Source organism: Haliotis rufescens, unplaced genomic scaffold (assembly GCF_023055435.1).
Source record: "Haliotis rufescens isolate VD_foot unplaced genomic scaffold, xgHalRufe1.0.p SCAF_7, whole genome shotgun sequence".
NCBI classification, from domain to species: domain Eukaryota; kingdom Metazoa; phylum Mollusca; class Gastropoda; order Lepetellida; family Haliotidae; genus Haliotis; species Haliotis rufescens.
This window is the reverse complement of record NW_025964361.1, coordinates 37,936,522-37,960,764: the sequence shown is the minus strand read 5'-3', so window position 1 is coordinate 37,960,764 and position 24,243 is coordinate 37,936,522. Positions and strand designations below refer to the sequence as shown.

General features: G+C 40.3%; 1 protein-coding gene across 2 annotated transcripts in view; it reads right to left on the bottom strand.

Moving 5' to 3' along the window:
* The window catches only part of LOC124144161 (ETS-related transcription factor Elf-2-like), a 131,636-nt gene that overhangs the window by 83,464 nt on the left and 23,929 nt on the right, over positions 1-24,243 (bottom strand). The window contains exon 1 of one of the 2 annotated variants that reach the window (XM_046513419.2): positions 7,086-7,311. The exons of the other annotated variant lie outside the window; for it this stretch is intronic. The gene's annotated coding sequence lies outside the window, so the exon portion shown is untranslated. Of the gene's footprint in view, positions 1-7,085; positions 7,312-24,243 lie in introns of those variants that run through there. 2 annotated transcript variants of the gene reach the window in all.

The window sequence follows — 24,243 nt, the reverse complement described above, 5'->3', positions numbered from 1 at the left end:
TGCAAGGGCTATACAAAACACTGAGAATGAATCGCCTGAATTGATAGATGGCTGCATGACGAATGTTAACATATCGCTGTATATCAGGAAAAGTGACCCTGAGCCCAAAGGGGTGGCGTTGTTCAGGTGTGCGGGGGTTGGTAAGTTGGCAAAGATTGTGTTGATCACCTTGCTGTTAATAATAATAATAATAATAATAATAATAATAATAATAATAATAATAATTCCGATGTTAAGTGATCGTGGAGATCAGCTCATGATATTTTTTTGAGATGTGGGAAAACATTGTCATTGGAAAACTTGAGTTTATTAAAAATGTAAGTAAATCACCATCATCATCATCATTTTATTATTGACATAACTTTAAAGGCAAGGGGTCACATGATTTCTATAAACGTCATTAAGATAATCCTTCCATCATTATTCATTATTGTTATTGCCATAATCACAACCACCATCCTTGTCATTTCATTCATATGGTTTCAATATTATTCTTAACTGCAGCAGCATCATAATCATAAGAGTCACATCATGTTAATTATTTCAGTTGCAAAATCCTTAAACCAGACAGTGTACCTGCAGTGGGCTGTTTTATCAGCTACTGGTATACATCTCATGGGTGGGTGACAAGGCTTGGTCGGTTATCATATACACCCACACAGGCCACAGATATGTTGCTATAACGCATGTCTCCCAATAACCACTTTATAATGAGGTACAGTGGTTGAATCAGGTTTATTAAAAAAAAATGTACCCTGTGTAGAGATTTGTATATAGAGCATGGCTACTGCTAGTTACATGCAGACAAGGCCTCACACTCCTTACAGATGTGTGCAGGTAATAAAACAGGCAACTACCCGTATCTTGGGTAATGTCACAAGTCAGGTTGGCATACAGAGGTGGGTGGGCTCACACCTCTCACAGCACACAGTCCTCAGTAATACAACAAACTCAGAATGCCTTTATATGGAAATAACATACACTGATACATGGCATTGTACTGCTGAAAAAGTCTCCCAGCTCTCATTTCCATCTTTGCGCTAAGATGATGATGTCTACCATATACCTTATAGACATAATAGTTATGTCAGCTGTAGCGCTAAGATGATAACTAGCATCCCTCATGGACATATGTCAGCTGTAGCGCTAAGATGATAACTATATTCTGAGGTTTCCCTGAGACTTTATCCAAAAAATTAAACTGCCCTAGAAAATTTTAAAAGAGTAATTAAGATTCAGGCTGTTGAAAAAAAAGAAATTGCCTGCCACAAATATCATATTGTTGCAAGGTTTTTATCTTAAAAAAAGATTAAGGCTCACAGTTTTAACCCCTCCCCTTAATTTTATTTTCATTTTGCTATTTTTCACACTGGTGGATCCAAAAACCAAATACAAAACCTTTATCAAAGGAAGATAATATATGGATGATAACTTCTTTATTATGAGGAACACACTGTTTCGGAGTAGATGCTTACTCCTTCGTGAGGTGAATGACCTGATGAAGGAGTAGGCATATACTCCGAAACAGTGTGTTCCTCATAATAAAGAAGTTATCATCCATATATTTAGTCTCTTCCTTATTAAATCACTTCTAAATGCCTTTCAAAGACCTAAAACCTTTATCGCCTGAACTTAGTTTGCGAGAGTATATTTAGGTTAAATAAGGTTTTTCTTGCTGAACAATAGCTCATCGTTACTTAGATGAACACACCTGTTCAGGAATAGTTCAGCTGGATTAAATCAAGTAAAAACTAAAGCACCAGTTTAAAAAAGATCATAACAAACGGCTTGACATGTTTCTTTAGGATTCTGTAAACACAAACTATACGATGAAGTCACATACATCAGTTGTCGGGTAAACATAGCTCCAGTGTTATAATGAGGTGATGTGGCATCGCGGGGGAGGGTCCACACTGGCCATAGACACAGGACCTGACTGTCAGCTGACCTGAGTTGCAGTGTGTATTCCTCGCAAGATCATTCCCAGGTCAAGATGACCTGGGAGTGGGCGGGGACATTGTGAAACATTCTTTAACACTGTTATCAACAAGCGTCACATTATCAAAGACTTGGGAAAGGATTGAGACATAGTTCATCATAACAATTGCAGTTATTTGGTTTTATGAAAATGTCCTGATCACTTGAAATGGGCGTGGCTATGTCAGACAAAGCTTTCTCATGGTAATAAATCAAAATCTACTTGGTGTGTGGCAGGATGGTGGTGTGAAGGGACACAACACAGATTGATGTAAATGGCAAATATCCGTCCACAACTTTATCAACAGACAACTGTGTTGTACTCTGTATGCATTGTAGTTTAACACCGCACTCATATCAGCAAAATATCAGCTGTATGACAGCGGTCTGTAAATAATCGAGTCTGGACCAGACAATCCAGTGCTTGATATCATGAGCATTGATCCACCCAATTGGGATACGATGACATGCATCAAGCAAGGCAGCGAGCCTGACCACCCAATCCCGTCAGTCGCCTCTTACGACAAGCGCAGTTGCCTTTTACGGCAAGCATGGGTTGCTAAAGACCTATTCTACCCCAGATCTTCATGGTTTGGTTTGTTGTTTTATGCCGCACTCAGCAATATTCCAGCTATATGACGGCGGTCTGTAAATAATCGAGTCTGGACCAGACAATCCAGTGATTAATATCATGAGCATCGATCCACGCAATTGGGATACGATGACATGCATCAAGCAAGGCAGCGAGCCTGACCACCCGATCCCGTCAGTCGCCTCTTACGACAAGCACAGTCGCCTTTTACGGCAAGCATCGGTTGCTGAAGACCTATTCTACCCCGGATCTTCACGGTTTTAGGGTATGGATTGGCACATTATAGATATGCACATTATTATTATTATTAATGCCCAGTTTTTTATGGTAATACTGACCATCACAAAATGGAAAGTGTAAGAAATTCGGAAAATTCCATCAGTATTGACCAAAACTGAATGTCATTGGTTTTAAAAATACATACAAGGCAGTGTTTACCAAATAACACTGGGAATGACCAAAATTTTTATTATTAATACCTAAATGACGTATGTTTCAATGTGTATTAGTTTTGTTGCAGTTTGTTTATTTGTTTGTCTCGGGAAACACTTATTGCATATAACAATATACTTGAGACAATCCCTGTCAGTGAGACACCCTGTACTGAGCCCTATACATGTATATGTAAGCCAAACCTTTATCTACAGCTTACTAGCCGGTAATACCAGTATGACAGGTGGGAGTGTGTCATATCCGTCGTATTGCCCAAGCCGCTATCGCTCACAATTTTTTGTTATATCATCGTTGATAATGCTATCCCATGGTCAAACCTGTCAAACTGCTTTTCATTACCTACGGAGAAACCGTATTATGTAAGCTGATTCTATAGATGTTTGCTTTATGATATGACAAGAATTAGATCCAGCTTGAAATAGTTGACTCATTTTAATTTGTCAAACATGTTTCTGGTACTTACTGCAAGCAGTATATAATTTATTACATACCTGATTGAGAAATTCCCAAATCCATAAGATAAATACTAGGCTAACATCCTGTCTCTGGAATGAACATATCTTACAGAAAAAACAAGTTGTTAAATCATCTCAATAAAAATATAATAAAACGGAGCCCAGAGATGCTCTTCAATCTAGACTTGCCAAACATTATAGACTTGCATGGGCTGTATTGGCCATATTTGTTTCAGGGTCTGTATAACAGACTAGAGAAATTGATATAATGATGGCATGTGCATAAACAAATATCAGCCATCATCACATCATTTGTGCAAATATGTAATTGGAATGCAGTTCTGACATCATCAGCATGATCAATGGTGAGTGAGTGAGTGAATTAAGTTTAACGCCGCTTTTAACAGTATTCCAGTTATATTGCGGCGTGTCAGCTTAGTGTGGGAGGAAACCCCGAAGTGATGCAGGTCTCAGACATTAACCACTTCGGTGAAAACCACGAGCAGGGGTATGGTGTTGATAAACCTAGAAATATAATCAGGTCGAACTGGGATTCGAACCCACAATCATAGGTTTCTGGCGTGCCCAAGGGACGCAACTCTGCACAGAGAATCACAGCGCCTTAGACAACTGGTATATTTTAAACAATACGTAACTACGGCAATATCAAGTTGCTAGAAACATGCCAGAAATGGGTATACACATTGTACTGATATGAGAATCGAACCGGGGCCTTCAATGTGACGCTTTAACCACTAGGCTAACCTGCTGCAGCCTTATCAAATAAACTGGATACATATTACCATGTAACAATTCTACACAAAAGCACCATCTGTGCAGTCGGGTTTGGGTGAATTAACAGCCTTCCCTTGAAACAAAGAGTCAATGAAACATTCCCACATGACGCACATTTCAACTGTAAACAGGAAAAGCTAATGCCTTAGGCAACATTTCTAAAATATTAATTCACTTACCAATAACACTGGGTAGATCTTGATTCAAAATAAGATATAACTAAATTTGTGTAGCTTGATACTTTAAATTATTATTTGGCACAAACTTCTTGTCATGGGTTGGTTTAATAGAGACAAAAACATCTACCGGTATTTCTGTTTAAAGTGCCTGATGTTTCCTACTTCCTAGCAACTCATGATTGTTGAAGGCAGCAACTATGGGGATGGGGAGGTTAGCCTAGCTGACTGTTGCATGTTATCGTATCCCATTGTAACGATTGATGCCAATCACTCGATTATATACAGACTGGAATATTAGTGAGAGTGCTGTTAAGTAAGAAACACACAAAAATATATTAGCTTCTGTGAGAGAAAACATTTCAAATGTTGTTTTGTTATATTTTACTAGCTGTATGTTGTTTTTCAAGTAAATTATTTCAGTTTTCTATATATATTTTAAATATTTTCTGTTTTCTATTTTTTAAATCTGTAAAACATAAAGTTTAGATTATGAAATCATACAACTAGCAACCAGGTGTTTAACAACCAGGTGCTGGTGAATCACACACGCAATGCCTTCATATTTATCTTTGACTCATCCGGAAAGTCCAAGATAGTACTACGTGGTTAGATGACCGTCACATGATCTAACCTGATTCAGCTCTAAAAATAGCACAGCACATTGACTCTCCTTCCTGACTCAGTTGACGAGACCGAGGTCTCCACACAATCCATCTTTGTGTATGGCTTATCAACAACGCTGTATGGTTGATAGATGTTCCCTTCAGCATAGGCAGTCATGATTGTGATCATATTGAACTGATTAAACATGATGTGATAGATAACTCTATTTGTGAAAATATTATACTTATTCAGCTTTCCAACATAAAAACATAACAAGCATATAACCAGTTATCATATATGTATATATATTTATATACAGTCATGCACTGATGAACGCTTTGAAGGAGTGAAAGTTTGCGTATAAAGAAGACTCTCCTGAAGATCGTAGTCTCTTTGTTTGTTTCTATTTAACGTATAAGCACCAAGCCATAACATATATATATATATACTACTCAACTTTTGATATATCAAAATATATAGATATATATCAAGATATTTTATAATATTTACATGTACATATCAAAAGTCATCAGTTTCTGTTTTAATGAAATAAGGGGCGGTTGGGTAGCCTTGAGGTAAAAACGTTCGCTCGTCACGCCGAAGACCATTTGATTCTCGACATGGGTACAATGTGTGAAGCCCATTTCTGGAGTCCCCCGACGTGATATTCCTGGAATATTGCTAAAAGCGGCATAAACCAAGCTCTCTCACTGACTATAATGAAATAATATCATAATCAAAAGTTAATAAAATACATATATGTATGGAAACATATCTTTCAGTTCCAAAAAAACCCAATTTTTTCGACCAGACCATGGTGATTATTTGGAAAAATGAATCCCTCATGCTTTTGTTAAACCTGGTAAGAACACTAAATTCAATCATTTCTGATGCATCTTTCTGTTTTAGTTTAACAGGATATCACACAATCCTGATTCCACTGTCACAATGATCTATCCCCATGACACACATCATTAGAGTAGATAGGTCTTCAGCAACCAATGCTTGTTGTAAAAGGCGACTATGCTTGTCGTAAGAGGCGACTAACGGGATCAGGTGGTCAGGCTCGCTGACTTGCTTGATGCATGTCATTGTATCCCAATTGTGTGGATCGATGCTCATAATGTCAATCTCTGGACTGCCTGGTCCAGACTCGATTATTTACAGACCGCTGTCATATAGCCGGAATATTGCTGAGTGCGGTGTTCAACAAGAAACATACATACATATACATCATTAGAACTGCAATAACGTCTTCCTAAGTTTGTAAATAAGATTTATATTCTGAACTGATGATCTGATATAGTACAGTGATAATGTCCTTTTATTTTCCTGTATATTTGTTGAATATACCGTATTCGACGTAATAAGCGCCCCGCTCTAATAAGCGCCCACGGCGACATTTGCTAAGATATTGGCTATTGAACAATCCCAATCAGCACCCCTTCCGAGTGATCAATGTACACAAGACTTATTTATTCGCTTATATTATGCACTTGTGTGTTTTATTGCACCCTTAATTATGGGCATTTAATTCCGGAAAAATATATCTGTCGTACATAAACATTTCAGGCTGTCAGCATAAACCACAACATTTATCGTTAATTCTGTTTTTTCCACCAAAATAACATTCTAATAAGAGCCCCCTATTTCTAATTTTGAGAGCGCCCTGGGCGCTTATTACGTCGAATACGGTATGCTTACAATGAACTCTGGTTATAACGAATTAAAATTAGTGGTCCATTTGAGTTTGTTATAGCCATAGTTTACTGTACAATAATAAGTTCATACTGGCCTAAGTATGAAGAACTAAGAACATTTTCAGCACTGACAGTCAGCTGTTGTCCATTGTTGGTGTAGCTGTTGTGTACATCAAGCAAACACACATGTCTACTAATAACAACAAACAAACAACAGTTCCCACATATCACACACTGTAGCAATCACAGATCACATATTCCCTGACAGACACAGATCACACATTCCAATATTCGACACCTGTCCAAATATACAGCAAACTACAGTACTTACTTCACCGATTATCCTCCAAGTATCAACAAACCGACATGAAGACCACAACACTCCCTCTACACCACTGTGTCAGCTGACTCACACACCACTTGACATGGACGTCACTCAACCACAACCGTTGCAGACAGCATCGTGTGTACATATGTACCCTGTACACTGTACAGACCCAGCTGACCACCAGTGACAGTTATGTCTGATCCGTGTGGCCAACTCTTGACCTGACAGCTGACATTCTTCACCGGCTATGTCCACGCTCTGATTCCCCTAGCCTGGGGTATTACATCCGCCTGCACCTACAGTACTCTTAACCTTCAGTACAATCCATGTCAGGTTACTAGCGCAGGCAGGCTACTAGCATAGGGGCTACTGGTATTCGTGTGCTACTGGTATATGTAGGCTACTGGTATATGTGGGCTACTAGCCTAAGGACTACTAGAAGTTAACTATTTCTGGTAGTCTGCATTGAGATTTACCTGTCACTATTTTAACCAGGATGTGTCGAACAGGATGCATCAAATTCCTTGTTGTTTATCAATTTATAGTCCAAAAGCATGTTTTCCGCCAGCTCGGCATAAACAGATAATTTCCAAATCTTTTCATGTTTTTAATCAAGGTGCTCACGTGATTCATTGTACTTCACAAAGCAAGATCGTTTTATTACAAAATAGATTTTGATTTTGAAAATCAGGACGTTTTGACTGGGGGCTGCCATTTTTTTCGAAGCAAATGCAAGTGATATGAGAGGTGGAATCTGATTGGTCAATAGGAGGGTCATAGACGGAACATAACTCGTAATCACCAGTGGTGACGTTATGATCAAGCCCAGAAATTTCAGCCTAGTTTGGCAAGGGTGGAAACTGGACTTTTTTAAAGTCAGATAACTCCCTTGCCTCCGGAAGATGGCCCTGATAAGTCAAATTCAAATTTTATTTAAAACATAATCATCTATGCATAAAAGTAGATATGACAATTGCTCTGTTTATATTTCTTTGTATAACATTATGTTATGACACCTCCTCAAAGTAGGGGCGGTCGGGTAGCCTAGTGGTTAAAGTGTTCGCTCATCATGTCGAAGAGCCGGGTTTGATTTCCGACATGGGTACAATGTGTGAACCATATTTCTGGTGTGCCCTGCCGAGATATTTGCTGGAATATTGCTAAAAGTAGCGTAAAACCAAACTCACTCACTCACTCACTCACTCACTCACTCACTCACTCACTCACTCACTCCTCAGAGTAGATCATGTTTTAACAGGTAAGTGAATGAGTGAATTGTGTTTTATGTTGCTTTGAATTTAATTTTCAGTTATAATTCTACAGTGATGCAAGTTCAGGAGGCCTACCATGTTGGGGAAACACATGAGCATGGGTGTTATGCGTACTGGCAAATCAATGATCATAATCTTGGACTTGAGCCCACAATCATGGGATCGTGACAGCCTAGGGGATGCAGCTCTGTGCGGTGAATTGCAGTGCCACTGTGATACCAGAGCTCCAGATAACTCTTTGAGCAATTGAGTTTTTACTCTTGGGTTTCTATTTTAACTGGGTTATTACATTTTTCATTGGGTAACCAATATTTGTTCACTCATCTTTTCATCACTCTATTGGATTTTCCCCAAAATTAGTGAACATTTTAAGATTTAAAAAAATGAAATAATGTTTTAGCTTATAAATAATAGCTCGTAATTGTGTTTCATAAATTAGCTCCTTTGTACGCATGCTGAAAAAACTTCATTGGGTATTTACGTGTTCTGTTTTAATGCATTTGAGTTTTTCATTTAATGCATGCGTTTCTGTACGCAAGTTGATTGAAAGTAATTGGGTTTTTAATATTTTTTACACAAATACACTGCTTATCTGTAGCTCTGGATACCATTAAAAGGTGAAGTGGAATAATTTTATCAGACATGAACCACTTCGTCATGACCTCCCAGCTCCTGAAACCCCCACACCTGTTTGGTTACAGGAGGGAATGAATAAAGTGGACACTTGTTAAAGTGGACATCTGTGGACACTTTGAATGGAAACAGTAATGGGTAAACAAGTCCAGTTTTCTTAGTTTAATAATAACACTTTCTTTTTCACTTTCACTTTTTCTGTTATATTATAGCGTTGCTAGGCAATAATTTTAAGAGAAGTCATCTGAACTGTGCAACTTGTGTCATATCTTTAAAACACATCTGTGACACCATTCTATTGTCTAAACGCTCCATTATTTTTCTGGAATGGAGCGTTAAATTGCTTGTCAATTATACATTATCTTGAACAAACATTTCAATTAAATTACACTTGGAATAGCCAGAAGTAGTTTTGTTGTATTTTGACAAGTGTATGATTACATTTTGTTCATGTCGCCTGTGGGGCCTCAGCTTCATTATTATCAAGGAATGGAGAGTTACTTGGACATTCCCCTCTACATCAAATTACTGGGACTTCCCAGATCAAAGTTCACAAACAGATGTATATAAAATGTTTATCCTACACATTTTGGTGAAATATGACCTTTATCCTTCATACTACAGTGATATATTACTTTTATCCAACACATTCCAAAGATATATTACTTTTACCTTACCCAAACTAGTGATATATTACTTTTATCCAAGACACTCCAAAGATATATTACTTTTATCCAACACACTCCAAAAGATATATTACTTTTATCCAACACACTCCAAAGATATATTCCTTTTATCCTACACAAACTAGCGATATATTACCTTTATCCAACACACGTACTCCAAAGATATATTACTTTTATCCAACCCTCTCCAATAATATATTGCTTTTATCCTACACAGTCTGGTGATATATTACTTTTATCCAACACACTCCAAAGATATATTTCTTTTATCCTACACAAACTAGTGATATATTACCTTTATCCAACACACTCCATTGATATATTACTTTCATCCAACACACTCCAAAGATATATTACTTTTATCCAACCCTCTCCAATAATATATTACTTTTATCCAACACACTCCAAAGATAAATAACTTTTATCCAACCCTCTCCAATAATATGTTACTTTCATCCAACACACTCCAAAGATAAATAACTTTTATCCAACCCTCTCCAATAATATATTACTTTTATCCAACATACTCCAAAGATATATTACTTTTATCCTACACAGTCTGGTGATATATTACTTTTACCCAACACACTCCAAAGATATATTACTTTTATCCTACACACTCCAAAGATATATTACCTTTATCCTACGATACTCCAATGATATAATACTTTTCTCCAACACGCTCTAGTCGTGTTTATCCAGTGCTGTATCATGTTTATCCTACCCCCTACTGTTAGTCCTCAGGAATTGGTTAGGTCACAGAGACATCCGTCATAAATGTGACACACAGTGACCTCAGCAGCCATGACCATGCTCGGTGGCAACTCTTGACCTACTGATCTCCTGCAACTACTGAAGTCAACAACAATATGGTGACTGCCCTGATCTGCTCCGCTGCTATCTCTGTACACCTTTCACAGGCAGCTGTTTCCTATGCGAATGTTATGATTATCCTGGAATAACTGGGTTGTGTTATTATATATGTTTACACAGCAAAACACACATAAATCCACAGATTAGCCAGGCTTAGGCTTTCTTCCCATCCCAGTCAGGCTTTCCCCCCACCCAGTTAGGCTTTCCTCCCACCCAGTTAGGCTTTCCTCCCACCCCAGTTAGGCTTTCCTCCCACCCAGTTAGGCTTTCCTCCCACCCAGTTAGGTTTTCCTCCAACCCCAGTCAGGCTTTCCTCCCACCCAGTTAGGTTTTCCTCCAACCCCAGTCAGGCTTTCCTTCCACCCCAGTTAGGCTTTCCTTCCGACCCAGTTAGGCTTTCCTCCCACCCCAGTTAAGCTTTCCTTCCACCCCAGTCAGGCTTTCCTTCCACCCCAGTTAGGCTTTCCTTCCATCCCAGTTAGGCTTTCCTCCCACCCAGTTAGGCTTTCCTCCCACCCCAGTTAAGCTTTCCTTCCACCCCAGTCAGGCTTTCCTTCCACCCCAGTTAAGCTTTCCTTCCACCCCAGTCAGGCTTTCCTTCCACCCCAGTTAGGCTTTCCTTCCGACCCAGTTAGGCTTTCCTCCCACCCAGTTAGGCTTTCCTCCCACCCCAGTTAAGCTTTCCTTCCACCCCAGTCAGGCTTTCCTTCCACCCAGTTAGGCTTTCCTTCCGACCCAGTTAGGCTTTCCTTCCACCCCAGTTAGGCTTTCCTTCCGACCCAGTTAGGCTTTCCTCCCACCCCAGTTAAGCTTTCCTCCCACCCAGTTAGGCTTTCCTCCCGCCCAGTCAGGCTTTCCTTCCACCCCAGTTAAGCTTTCCTTCCACCCCAGTCAGGCTTTCCTTCGACCCCAGTTAGGCTTTCCTTCCGACCCAGTTAGGCTTTCCTCCCACCCAGTTAGGCTTTCCTCCCACCCCAGTTAAGCTTTCCTTCCACCCCAGTCAGGCTTTCCTTCCACCCCAGTTAGGCTTTCCTTCCATCCCAGTTAGGCTTTCCTCCCACCCAGTTAGGCTTTCCTCCCACCCCAGTTAAGCTTTCCTCCCACCCCAGTCAAGCTTTCCTTCCACCCCAGTTAGGCTTTCCTTCCGACCCAGTTAAGCTTTCCTTCCACCCCAGTCAGGCTTTCCTTCCATCCCAGTTAGGCTTTCCTCCCACCCAGTTAGGCTTTCCTCCCACCCCAGTTAGGCTTTCCTCCCACCCAGTCAGGCTTTCCTCCCACCCCAGTTAGGCTTTCCTCCCACCCAGTTAGGCTTTCCTCCCACCCCAGTTAGGCTTTCCTTCCACCCCAGTCAGGCTTTCCTTCCACCCCAGTTAGGCTTTCCTTCCGACCCAGTTAAGCTTTCCTTCCACCCAGTCAGGCTTTCCTTCCATCCCAGTTAGGCTTTCCTCCCACCCAGTTAGGCTTTCCTTCCATCCCAGTTAGGCTTTCCTCCCACCCCAGTTAGGCTTTCCTCCCACCCCAGTTAGGCTTTCCTCCCACCCCAGTTAGGCTTTCCTCCCACCCAGTTAGGCTTTCCTCCCACCCAGTTTGGCTTTCCTTCCACCCCAGTTAGGCTTTCCTCCCACCCAGTTAGGCTTTCCTCCCACCCCAGTTAGGCTTTCCTCCTACCCATGTTAGGCTTTCCTTCCACCCCAGTTAGGCTTTCCTCCCACCCAGTTTGGCTTTCCTCCCACCCAGTTAGGCTTTCCTTCCATCCCAGTTAGGCTTTCCTCCCACCCCAGTTAGGCTTTCCTCCCACCCATGTTAGGCTTTCCTCCCACCCAGTTTGGTTTTTCCCCACCCAGTTAGGCTTTCCTCCCACCCAGTTAGGCTTTCCTCCCACCCAGTTTGGCTTTCCTCCCACCCAGTTAGGCTTTCCTCCCACCCCAGTTAGGCTTTCCTCCCACCCAGTTAGGCTTTCCTCCCACCCAGTTTGGCTTTCCTTCCACCCCAGTTAGGCTTTCCTCCCACCCAGTTAGGCTTTCCTCCCACCCCAGTTAGGCTTTCCTCCCACCCAGTTAGGTTTTCCTTCCACCCCAGTTAGTCTTTATGAAATATGGAAACAACTAAGATCTGCCTTTCACCAGGTTATCATTGGTGGGGCAACATAATGGGTTAATGTCAACTCACAAGATCCAGTGAAGGAAAAACAGTGTACACCATATTTTCGTGAGTATAGTGCGCACTCAAAAAAAACATTATTATTTTGAATATATTATCATTTTAAATATATTTAGTCAAAGCTGCAACTAAAATAACATGATATTGGAATATATTATTCCTGATCAAAAAATAGTTTCAGATACAATTTTTTTCCAATCCTTGCATCAAAATCCTTTGAAGTTATATCATTGGGACAGTTTTAACCGAATCATCGGTAGATTCCAAGAAAACGTGTGTACAGCTGATTGCTGTTTCTGGCTTAGTTTACGAGAAAATTCACAAGGTAATTTTAATCCCTGCATGTAACACAATGCCTAGCAGAACAAAAAATACAATTTAGATGGTACAACATGTCTGGTGATTTTTTACCTCAAATTTTAAATTTGTACCGACCAAGTTTCTTATCATCTGTTCGTTTACCAAAATTCGCTGAAGGGGTACGGGGTAATTTTTTTCTGCACCATAATATTCAAAATGTCTTTTTTTTCAAAAAGACTGAATCAGCTAGAGGGGGGTGTGCATTACACTTGGCTGTGCGATACACTCAAGAAAATATGGTACCTCAAACTTTCATAAGAAACGGGGAATGATATGTATAAAAAGCTTTACGCATACCAAAAAACCCAATCAGTTATCTTCCTGTGTCTTGCAATGTCAAAACTTGTTTGTCTCCCATTCATTAGTAGCAATACCAATTTGGAGGTTGAATATATATTTTTTCCCAAACACCTACCGGTACATTGAATATTAGGCCAAAACACACTTATAAAAAATAAAAGGTCTGGTAAACTAATTTCCATGTCACTTCCTTCCTGAGAATGTATCTGTTGCCTTTTTGAGGATTGTTTTTATATCAAAAAAGATTTAGTCTTTATGCCAAGCCTCGGCATACCATCTGTCATTTCAAAGACTCTTTCCTCTCCTGTAAATGTATATTATTAGACTGGTCTCTTTCAGGGTTTTTTCTAGGCTTCCACGAATCAATGAGCAAGCTGATTGAATGATCAAGCGATGAAACAGACAGTTGTTTGGGAGATATCATGACTGGCCTCAGTGAAGCTTTCAAAAAGTTTTATGGTAGACATGTGGAGGACATTTCCAAATTTGAAGCATCAGCGACAAAAAGGATGTCCAGTGCAATTCCCCATTTTGACTTGTACCATATGTTCCCATGTTTTTCAGGTGAACAATTGACTTGCCTTTGCATGTGTTTGTGATGGGTGCCACTGGTGGGGCAGGATGCTCTCACCTGTTAGCGAACACCTGGTATCATTACTATTTGATAGTGATTCATGAACACTTGTTCATGATACAGTCGGAATAGTACAATCGATTCTGCTTTATGCAGAGATTTCTTTTTTCTTTTTGGTGGTATAAGCTGTTACCACAATAGAATATTTTTCTTTAAACAGTTTGTTTAATTGATATATTGAGAGTTCATTGCAGGAGCCCTTCTAAGTTTTGGATGGGATTTGACATTAACTTCTAAGACATTGCTTCAAATGTTGCAAGTTGGTGAACAAGCAAGGTCACAGGAATCCTCTAAAAGAAAGCAGTTCCAGATTGCAAGTCTTTTCTGGATCGTAAGCCTTTTCTGCTGTGTTTGAAAAATAACATTCAATTTTGATTTCTTACCAGTTAAATAGAATTGCAGAAAATATGACACCACACACTTTGTAATTATTTCCATATAAACTATCACACCTCTCACAACAATCCATAAGAGTCCATGCTCAGTTCTGATACATGATGGCACACAGATTCACACCGTCATGAATGCTGATCACCGGTGGGAGACCTTCAATGACAGATCTTTGGGTATTTCTGTAACCATGGAAACATAATAAAGAAAAGAGGAAATTTGACAAAGTTATGAGGCACACCTGATGCAAGTCATACTTTAGCCTTGAGGGGTTTTATTCTCAATAGTCATGGTGAAAAAATTTCATATTCTCAATAGTCATAGTGAAAAAATTTCATATTCTCAATAGTTACAGTGAAACAATTTCATATAGTCATAGTAAAACAGTTTTATATTTTCAATAGTCATAGTGAAAAATGTCATATTCTCAACAGTCATAGTGAAAAACGTTTCATATTCTCAATAGTAAAAAGTGAAAGAAAATTCATATTTTAAATAGTCAAAGTGAAATGTTTCATATTCTCAATAACCAAAGTGAAACAGTTTCATACTTTTAATAGTCAAAGTGAAAAAGTTTCTATTCTTATTAGTCAAAGTGAAACAGTTTCATTTTCTTAATAGTCGTAGTGAAACGGTTTCATATTTTTATGACCAGTTGTCAGTAAGGCGCAGCATCATATGATCAATTATTTTAAAACCACAATGATTTGGTATTTTGCTTGTCAATAGAGTTTCTTCTATACTTAGTTTTGTTATTATTTCTTCCCAGAATATAAGATTACAAGGGCTAAATCCAGAACTCAGCTTCAAAGCTACCTCCCAGGCTAAAAATGTACATCAGAGTGTCCCTTTCAAGTACTTCAGTTTGATGTGGGAGACAAGCCAGGGCGCTGTTCCTCGAAGCTATCTTAGCACTAAGGTGATCGTAAGTCCCATACTTTGACATAGGCTTACGATCATCGTAGCGCAAAGATCGCTTTGAGGAACGTGGCCCAGGAGTGATATAGGCCTAAGACATTTAGTTCTGTGGTGAAACACAGGTGTGTGGGCATGTTTGTGACAAACCGAGAAACATATTCAGTGCAAATCAAAACATCCTCAAACATCGTTACATCACCAGCTGGCTCCAGCACAAAAACAAAGCAAAACAGTTGTGTAGATGACCTACGTTCAGACAACCTTAAAGGATTTCTTAATGACTTAATTATCAAATTTAAGACAACTTAAACTTAAACACAAATGTTAAACTTTGTGGGACATTTGACAAAGGCCACATGTTAATTATTTGTTTTTCTCATCATCCAAGTTTGTCTTGCAGTGATATTTATCAGGCAGATTCACCATATTGTCTAATTAATGGACTTATTGTCTTAATTTATCCCTATACATAAGTAGGGCCAAGTAAACTGCTAATTAAATATTCTGCAGATTATTAAGTAACCCTGAAGTTGGACTGTAGAACAGAGTTTATAGTATGAGATAGAGGCTTGGTTCATTTAAACTATTTTTGAAGAAAATATATGGTACGAAAAAGGGAAATGAGATCAATTTTGTTGTTCTCAATTGTTTTTATAGTAGTAGTTATTTTGGATGAAATGCAAAGTTTCATTGTCAAATGTCCAGGCTATCTATTGAATACTGGTTGGCATTGTCAGAGGAACCTGAAGCAGCTGGAAGATAAAATGAGATGTTCATACCTCCTCATTTAGATATCAAAATGATGGCAGCATGAAAGGGGGTTGTACTCTGGTTACCATAAACACCCGTGAAGATCCAGGTTGGAATTGGTCATTAGCAACCCATGCTTGTTGTAAGAGGCCTCTAAAGGGATCAGGTGGTCAAGCTTGCTTGGTTGATGCATGACCTTGTATCCCAATTAAGTAGATCGAAGCTCATATACAATCACTGGATTGTCTGGTCCAGACTCAATTATTTACAGACCCCTGTCGTATAGCTGGAATATTGCTTAATGCTGATTTTAACAACAAAAATACTTAAAATATTACACACAGCAATATATAATCAATAGAATATTATCAGTACCTCAGCAGTGTCATATTAACAGCAGCCATATGCATGTGATGTACTTATGTAATAGTTTTCCGGTTATAAACTATATCAACCGTAAAATGACAGTATCTAGTGAGTTTTTGTTTGGTATTGAAACATAGTGAAAACAAAATTGTTTATGTGTGACATATATTCCGCTTCACACATTCAGTAAGGACTGGCTGCACACGTCGCCACAACACGGTCAGGTGACAAGTGTACCTCCATGTATGGAGCTTTTACTCTTAGTCAGCAGTCTGCTGATCGGACACCTGAGAGTTGCCAATCGATGATACATGAACACAACCGCACCTGAGTCAGATATTGTCATACCGCGTCAATAACCATCAGGACTGTGAAATGATGCTGTCGTCCATTAGAAACTTTCATTCATTATTCAGCAGTCTAGTCATTGTTGTTAGATGTTAACAGGTTGCAAACATCTTTGACCGCTAAAAACTATTTATAGTGTTGATTAATTCATGCAAGTATTTATAGATGATCAGGATGTGCCTTTCATTCCCTGGAGAATGACTCACGAAGCACATTGCCAGTGTTATGGTGCTGGTTAATTTCATTCTTGTCATGGTAGGGAGGAAGTGTAGGCAGCATTTAAACATAAAGTTTCTTTCTCTGAAGAAGCTGAAAGAGTGGGATAAAATTTCATTTTTCCTTTCCCTGAAAGCTTGTCCAGCAGGACTGTTTGTAAAACCTGGGGCCAAATTAATTTTTATCCTGGAACACTCCTGCTTCTTAATCAGGTTGATGTAGGTGGACACCCATAGATACAAACTCCAAACAGAGTTACTAGGGTTTAACGCCGTGACAGTAGTTCAGGTATATCACGTAGTGTCAGCTTGACGTAGGAGGAAAGCCTGAAGTGATGCAGGTCTCAGATGACTACTACTTTGATGGAACACAAGCATGGTTATGGTGCTGACAAACCTAGAAACACAAAATGTAGGAATGTGGGATTTGAATCCATGATCATACGTTCCTGGCACACCTCAGGGATGCCACTCCGCTACTCTCCTCTATGAGTGTGAGTGAGTGAGTGAGTTTGGTTTTACACCGCTCTTAGCAATATTCCAGCAATATCACGGTGGGGGACACCAGAAATGGGCTTCACACATTGTACCCATGTCGGGAATCGAACCCGGGTCTTCGGCGTGACGAGCGAACGCTTTAACCACTAGGCTACCCGACAGCCCCCCTCTATGAGTGAATGAGCGAGTTAGTGAGTGAGTGAGTGAGTGAGTGAGTGAGTGAGTGAGTGAGTGAGTGAATGAGTGAGTGAGTTGGTGGGTGGGTGGTAGGGTGATTGAGTGATTGAGTGAGTGAGTGAGTGAGTGAGTGAGTGGATGAGTCGGTGTGTGGTTGAGTGAGTGAGTGAGTGAGTGAGTGAGTGAGTGGGTGGGTGAGTGAGTGAGTGAGTGAGTGAGTGAGTGAGTGAGTGAGTGAGTGAGTGAGTGAGTGAGTGGGTGGGTGGGTGAGTGAGTGAGTGAGTGAGTGAGTGAGTGAGTGGGTGAGTGAGTGAGTGAGTGAGTGAGTGAGTGAGTGAGATCACAGTATAAATCTGAAGCTAACACTACAGATGCTGAACAAATCTGTTCCAACTCTCAAAATGTTCCTCCAATGTGTTTTGCTTGCAGACAGGCAGGGAAAATATGCAAATGTTCTCATTTCTAGACATGGTACTTCCATTTATCCCATGCTGATGGGTGATGGGGCTCTTTATCTGGCCATCTTGGTTCTACTCCATTACCAGATTGACACTGACTGAGCCCGGACGCTACAACCACAGATTGTATGTGTGCTGTTCACAGTGTCGCTACTGTTTATAGCATCAGGTTAAGTACATTGAATCTATGTTTGTCTGAATCTATATAACTTGTATCACTGTATCATGTTACATGTTACATGTGGGCTTCACATACAGGATATGAATGCATGTCTTCTAGTTGGAGGATGTCAAAATGACTTTCTTCATAATTTACTTTTCACAGACTGTAAGTACAGATGGCATGAATGTAAAACGGTTACATTCGGGATATTATCGACCTACATATGTGTTGATTTTAAAATTTTACTTCCTGATGAAAATATTATCAGTAAATAAAAGCGATAAAACCCTTTCCTTAATCATAAGAAACTCTGATAAAAGTAAAGTTTATTGTATAATCTGATAATATAAGCATGTGTTTAGGAATCACTATCAAATCACCACAATCTGTTTGTGCATAACTTTGCATAGACTAACATTTAGTCTCTGAAATCTTATATTACACAATATCCTTCTTGACTCTAAAAATTAAAAATATTCCTTAGGCTGGGAATAGAGCTAGCTTGGGCTGGCTAGACTTGCTTTTGTATGCATTTCTAGATTATTATTTTTTCATAAAATAAGTATATTCCACGGTCATGGTGCAGGACTAAACTTCGCAGTGAAGACTATTAAATGCCATGGTGTCAAACATTGTGAGGTAAATACACTATAACAGATTATGATAGTATTATGTCAAACATTTGGAGCTGGATATTAATTAGAATCCAGTTAAACATGAAGAACTAAACACATTTTGTAAGTTGAATGCACCGAGAAGTCAACACTGCAATATGACCATGGTGTCTAGCATTTCAAGCTGATGTTGACATGGCAACCAGAGGGGATTCTGGGTAAGCATATTGGTTCCCAGCAACCAATGCCAATCGTAAGATGTGACTATAAATGGATCAGGTGGATCAGATCGTATCACAATTGCATGGATCAATGCTCAATTATATTGCTCACCATGTTGATCGCTGGATTGTCTGTCTGATTAGTACAGACTGCTGTCATATAGCTGGAATATTGTTGAGTGCAGAGTTAAACAACAAACAAACAAACAAATGCAAATATGAACGCTTGGAGATAATTGTCTCCCAATCATACAGCACAACCAGTCAGATACACTACATTCAGACTCGGAACTGAGTGAACTATAATCACAGAAAACTGAGATGGGAATTTTTTAAAATTCAGAGCCATCACAATAATGTTTTGGTTAGCCCTTTTGGAATTTTAATTAGCCAACAAGAAAAATGTTGAACCATCTATGAACTCTCTGACTGTTATTTCACCATGTGCTAGATAAAATGCAGTTCAGTTTGGAAAGTTTGCCCCCTCCTGTTCATTGAGGTTGAAAATTCACTTTCTGAATCCCAAGTTATATTTTTTCAATCATATTTCATTAAGCATGTTTGTTTGTTCATCATTTAGTATGAGATTGTTCAGTTCACTGGAGCAAAAGGGCATTTACAACATGCTTCATAGGGAGAGAAGGAGGTGGAGAAGTGGAGGAGAAGAAGGAGGAGAAGAAGAAAAGAACAAGGAGAAAAAGGGATGGGAGGAAGAAAAAGAAGGATAAAAGGAGACAAAGAAAAGTGAGAAGAAGAAAGAGAAGAAGGGTGAGAAGGAGAAGAAAAAGAAGCATGACAAGAAGAAGGAGGGTGAAAATAAGAAAAAGAAGGATAACGAGGAAGCGAAGAAAAAGAAGGATGTGAAGAAAAAGGAGAAGAAAAGAAGGAGGAGAAGAAGGAGAAGAATAGTCCATTTGTATGGTGTTTTTTCCATGCTGGACATCATGCTCCAAGGGCACCATTATTACCCTGGTCAGTGGATCAGTGTGCGCTCAATTTTTTTCTCAGCTCCCTGGGGAGTATACAACCAAAGCTGCCTGCGAGATGCTAGAAAGTTAACAGCCACATTGCCACGTCATCCTACTGGGTAACTGTTCACTGTTTGGTGAACAAAGGTATATTTCAAACAGTCACCTGCCCAAGGAGACACCTATATGTTACATGTGCTTCTTATGCTAAACAATGTCTTCAACCTGATTTCTAGGCATGTCCTTCAGGCACGGGGAACTTAATTCAGCTGTGTCATTACGATCTTAGTGTTCCCTGAAACATGGAATTTTAAGGCTGGAAATGATGACACAAAGCCTGAGAAGACAATACTGAAAGAATACCATAGAGTGGAAACCACCCATTACGACGCCAGTCAATGAATCTGCTCTGCTAGACTATTCGAATCGATATATGTGTGAGTTACCATGACAAGACAGCAGATAATAATAGCCATTGCCTACTTGTACACAGTCATTACCACAGACTATTGTCCTTAAAACTATTGATTAAGTGCTGACATTCAGACATACCTCACACTGTGGCTAAAATAGGGACATGTTTGTCATATTTATAGTATTCACACTACTCCACCTTTAATGTGGGTAATCTAGAGTAACGCTTAGTCTCTGAAAATATATAATTTTGACAGAAAATCCCCCTACTTAGTAACCTTTACCGTATTCGACATAATTAGCGCCCCACTCTTATAAGCACCCACGGCGATATCTGCTAATATATTGGCTAGTGAACAATCTTTATTAGCACCCCTTCCGATTGATCAATGTACACAAGACTTATTTATTCCCGTATAATACGCCCTCATGTGTTATATGCACCCTTAATTTTGGGCAATTAAATTCTGGAAAAACATACCTGTCGTATATACACATTTTAGGCTGTCAGCATAAACCACAAAATTTACGATCTTTCATCTCTGTTTTTTTCACCAAAATAATATTCCAATAAGAGCCCCCTATTTCTAATTTTGAGAGTGCCCTGGGCGCTTATTATGTCGAATACGGTAAATTGAAAAGGAGTCCAAGTGATATGGCAGATTCAGAACTTGTGGAAAATCTAGACAAGCTTCAATTAGAGCTAAGAGCTAATGCCACAGTAACCATTATAGTTCAGAGGGGGGTGTAGGGAGGGATAATTATCTCTTTTTAAATTCACTGCTATTCATTTTAATGATTAAATAAACTGTATTGTATTCATATCTTAACAATGAATCACTGTCTTTTTTATTCATGACCCTCCAAAATTGTATCTATTGTTTCGAGAACCTTTCCGTGAGTCTGCCATGTTCTAATGACCCTCCACTTGACCCAGTCAACCATGCTGGTAAAAAATGACCATTATTTGCCCAGTTTAACATGAAACACCCTACACAGAGCAAGTGTGGTCATAGTGGGGCCAAGCCCACATCAAGACATGAGAGTGTGTGTGAGTGTGAGTGTCAGGTTGTGAGTAAGAGGTCTGTAAGTACACATGTCAGAGGCTGTGTGTGAGTGTGAGTGTGTGTGTGTGAGTGTGAGTGTGAGTGTGTGTGTGAGTGTGAGTGTGAGTGTGTGTGTGAGTGTGAGTGTCAGGTTGTGAGTAAGAGGTCTGTAAGTGTGCATCTCAGAGGCTGTGTGTGAGTGTGAGTGTCAGGGGGTGTGTAAGAGTGTCTGTAAGTACGCATGTCAGAGGCTGTGTGTGAGTGTGAGTGTCAGGGTGTGTGTAAGAGGTCTGTAAGTACGCATGTCAGAGGCTGTGTGTGAGTGTGAGTGTCAGGGGGTGTGTAAGAGTGTCTGTAAGTACACATGTCAGAGGCTGTGTGTGAGTGTGAGTGTCAGGGTGTGTGTAAGAGGTCTGTAAGTGTGCATGTCAGAGGCTGTGTGTGAGTGTGAGTGTCAGGTTGTGAGTAAGAGGTCTGTAAGTACACATGTCAGAGGCTGTGTGTGAGTGTGAGTGTGTGTGTGTGAGTGTGAGTGTGAGTGTGTGTGTGAGTGTGAGTGTGAGTGTGTGTGTGAGTGTGAGTGTCAGGTTGTGAGTAAGAGGTCTGTAAGTGTGCATCTCAGAGGCTGTGTGTGAGTGTGAGTGTCAGGGGGTGTGTAAGAGTGTCTGTAAGTACGCATGTCAGAGGCTGTGTGTGAGTGTGAGTGTCAGGGTGTGTGTAAGAGGTCTGTAAGTACGCATGTCAGAGGCTGTGTGTGAGTGTGAGTGTCAGGGTGTGTGTAAGAGGTCTGTAAGTGTGCATGTCAGAGGCTGTGTGTGAGTGTGAGTGTCAGGTTGTGAGTAAGAGGTCTGTAAGTGCGCATGTCAGAGGCCATGTGTGAGTGTGAGTGTGAGTGTGAGTGTCAGGGTGTGTGTAAGAGGTCTGTAAGTGTGCATCTCAGAGGCTGTGTGTGAGTGTGAGTGTGAGTGTCAGGTTGTGAGTAAGAGGTCTGTAAGTGTGCATCTCAGAGGCTGTGTGTGAGTGTGAGTGTCAGGGTGTGTGTAAGAGGTCTGTAAGTGCGCATGTCAGAGGCTGTGTGTGAGTGTGAGTGTGAGTGTCAGGTTGTGAGTAAGAGGTCTGTAAGTGTGCATGTCAGAGGCCGTGTGTGAGTATGAGTGTCAGGGTGTGTGTAAGAGGTCTGTAAGTGCGCATGTCAGAGGCTGTGTGTGAGTGTGAGTGTGAGTGTGAGTGTCAGGTTGTGAGTAAGAGGTCTGTAAGTGTGCATGTCAGAGGCTGTGTGTGAGTGTGAGTGTCAGGGTGTGTGTAAGAGGTCTGTAAGTGCGCATGTCAGAGGCTGTGTGTGAGTGTGAGTGTCAGGGTGTGTGTAAGAGGTCTGTAAGTGTGCATGTCAGAGGCTGTGTGTGAGTGTGAGTGTCAGGGTGTGTGTAAGAGGTCTGTAAGTGCGCATGTCAGAGGCTGTGTGTGAGTGTGAGTGTCAGGGTGTGTGTAAGAGGTCTGTAAATGCGCATGTCAGAGGCTGTGTGTGAGTGTGAGTGTCAGGGTGTGTGTAAGAGGTCTGTAAGTGCGCATGTCAGAGGCTGTGTGTGAGTGTGAGTGTCAGGGCTTGTGTGTGAGTGTGAGTGTCAGGTTGTGAGTAAGAGGTCTGTAAGTGTGCATGTCAGAGGCTGTGTGTGAGTGTGAGTGTGAGTGTGTGTGTTTGTCAGGGTGCGTAAGAGTCTGTGTGTGAGTGTGAGTGTCAGGTTGTGAGTAAGAGGTCTGTAAGTGCGCATGTCAGAGGCTGTGGGTGAGTGTGAGTGTGAGTGTGAGTGTGTGTGTTTGTCAGGGTGCGTAAGAGTCTGTGTGTGAGTGTTAGTGTCAGGGTGTGAGTAAAAGGTCTGTAAGTACGCATGTCAGAGGCTATGTGAGTGTGAGTGTGAGTGTGAGTGTGAGTGTGAGTGTGTGTGTTTGTCAGGGTGTGTAAGAGGGTCTCAGGGGGATGTCCTTTCACAGGTATAAGCATGCATGTATGTTAATGTGAATGTATGCAATTACAAGGTATTTGATAAATGTTTGAGAAACTGAAATACTTTAATGTATGTATATCTATGTATAATTTATCAGTTTATTATATCATATAAATGGTTGACACAATTTATGGACAACAACTTCTTTATTTACTGTAAAGGCAAATGTCGCCTTTACAGTAAATAAGATAGTTGTTATCTATAAATTGTGTCTACTTTATCATCTGTCCGCTTCTAAGTAATGCCTATCAAACAATGCATATAATTGGTGTCTTTTAGGCCAAATTTGGCCAGGTGTATTGTGTCTTAAAAATTGATATAATGCATGTATAACAAATGTACATATGACACAAAAATAAACTATATCATCATCATCATCATCATCATCGTTTAATGAACATACCAGTCATATGACAGTTGTGGACACCAAGACTTGGTTCCAGATACATTTGCTGTGCAGAGCTGCATCCCTTAGCCATCTCAAGACTGACATTTGCTGTGCAGAGCTGCATCCCTTAGCCATCTCAAGACTCACATTTGCTGTGCAGAGCTGCATCCCTTAGCCATCTCAAGACTGACATTTGCCGTGCAGAGCTGCATCCCTTAGCCATCTCAAGACTCACATTTGCTGTGCAGAGCTGCATCCCTTAGCCATCTCAAGACTCACATTTACTGTGCAGAGCTGCATCCCTTAG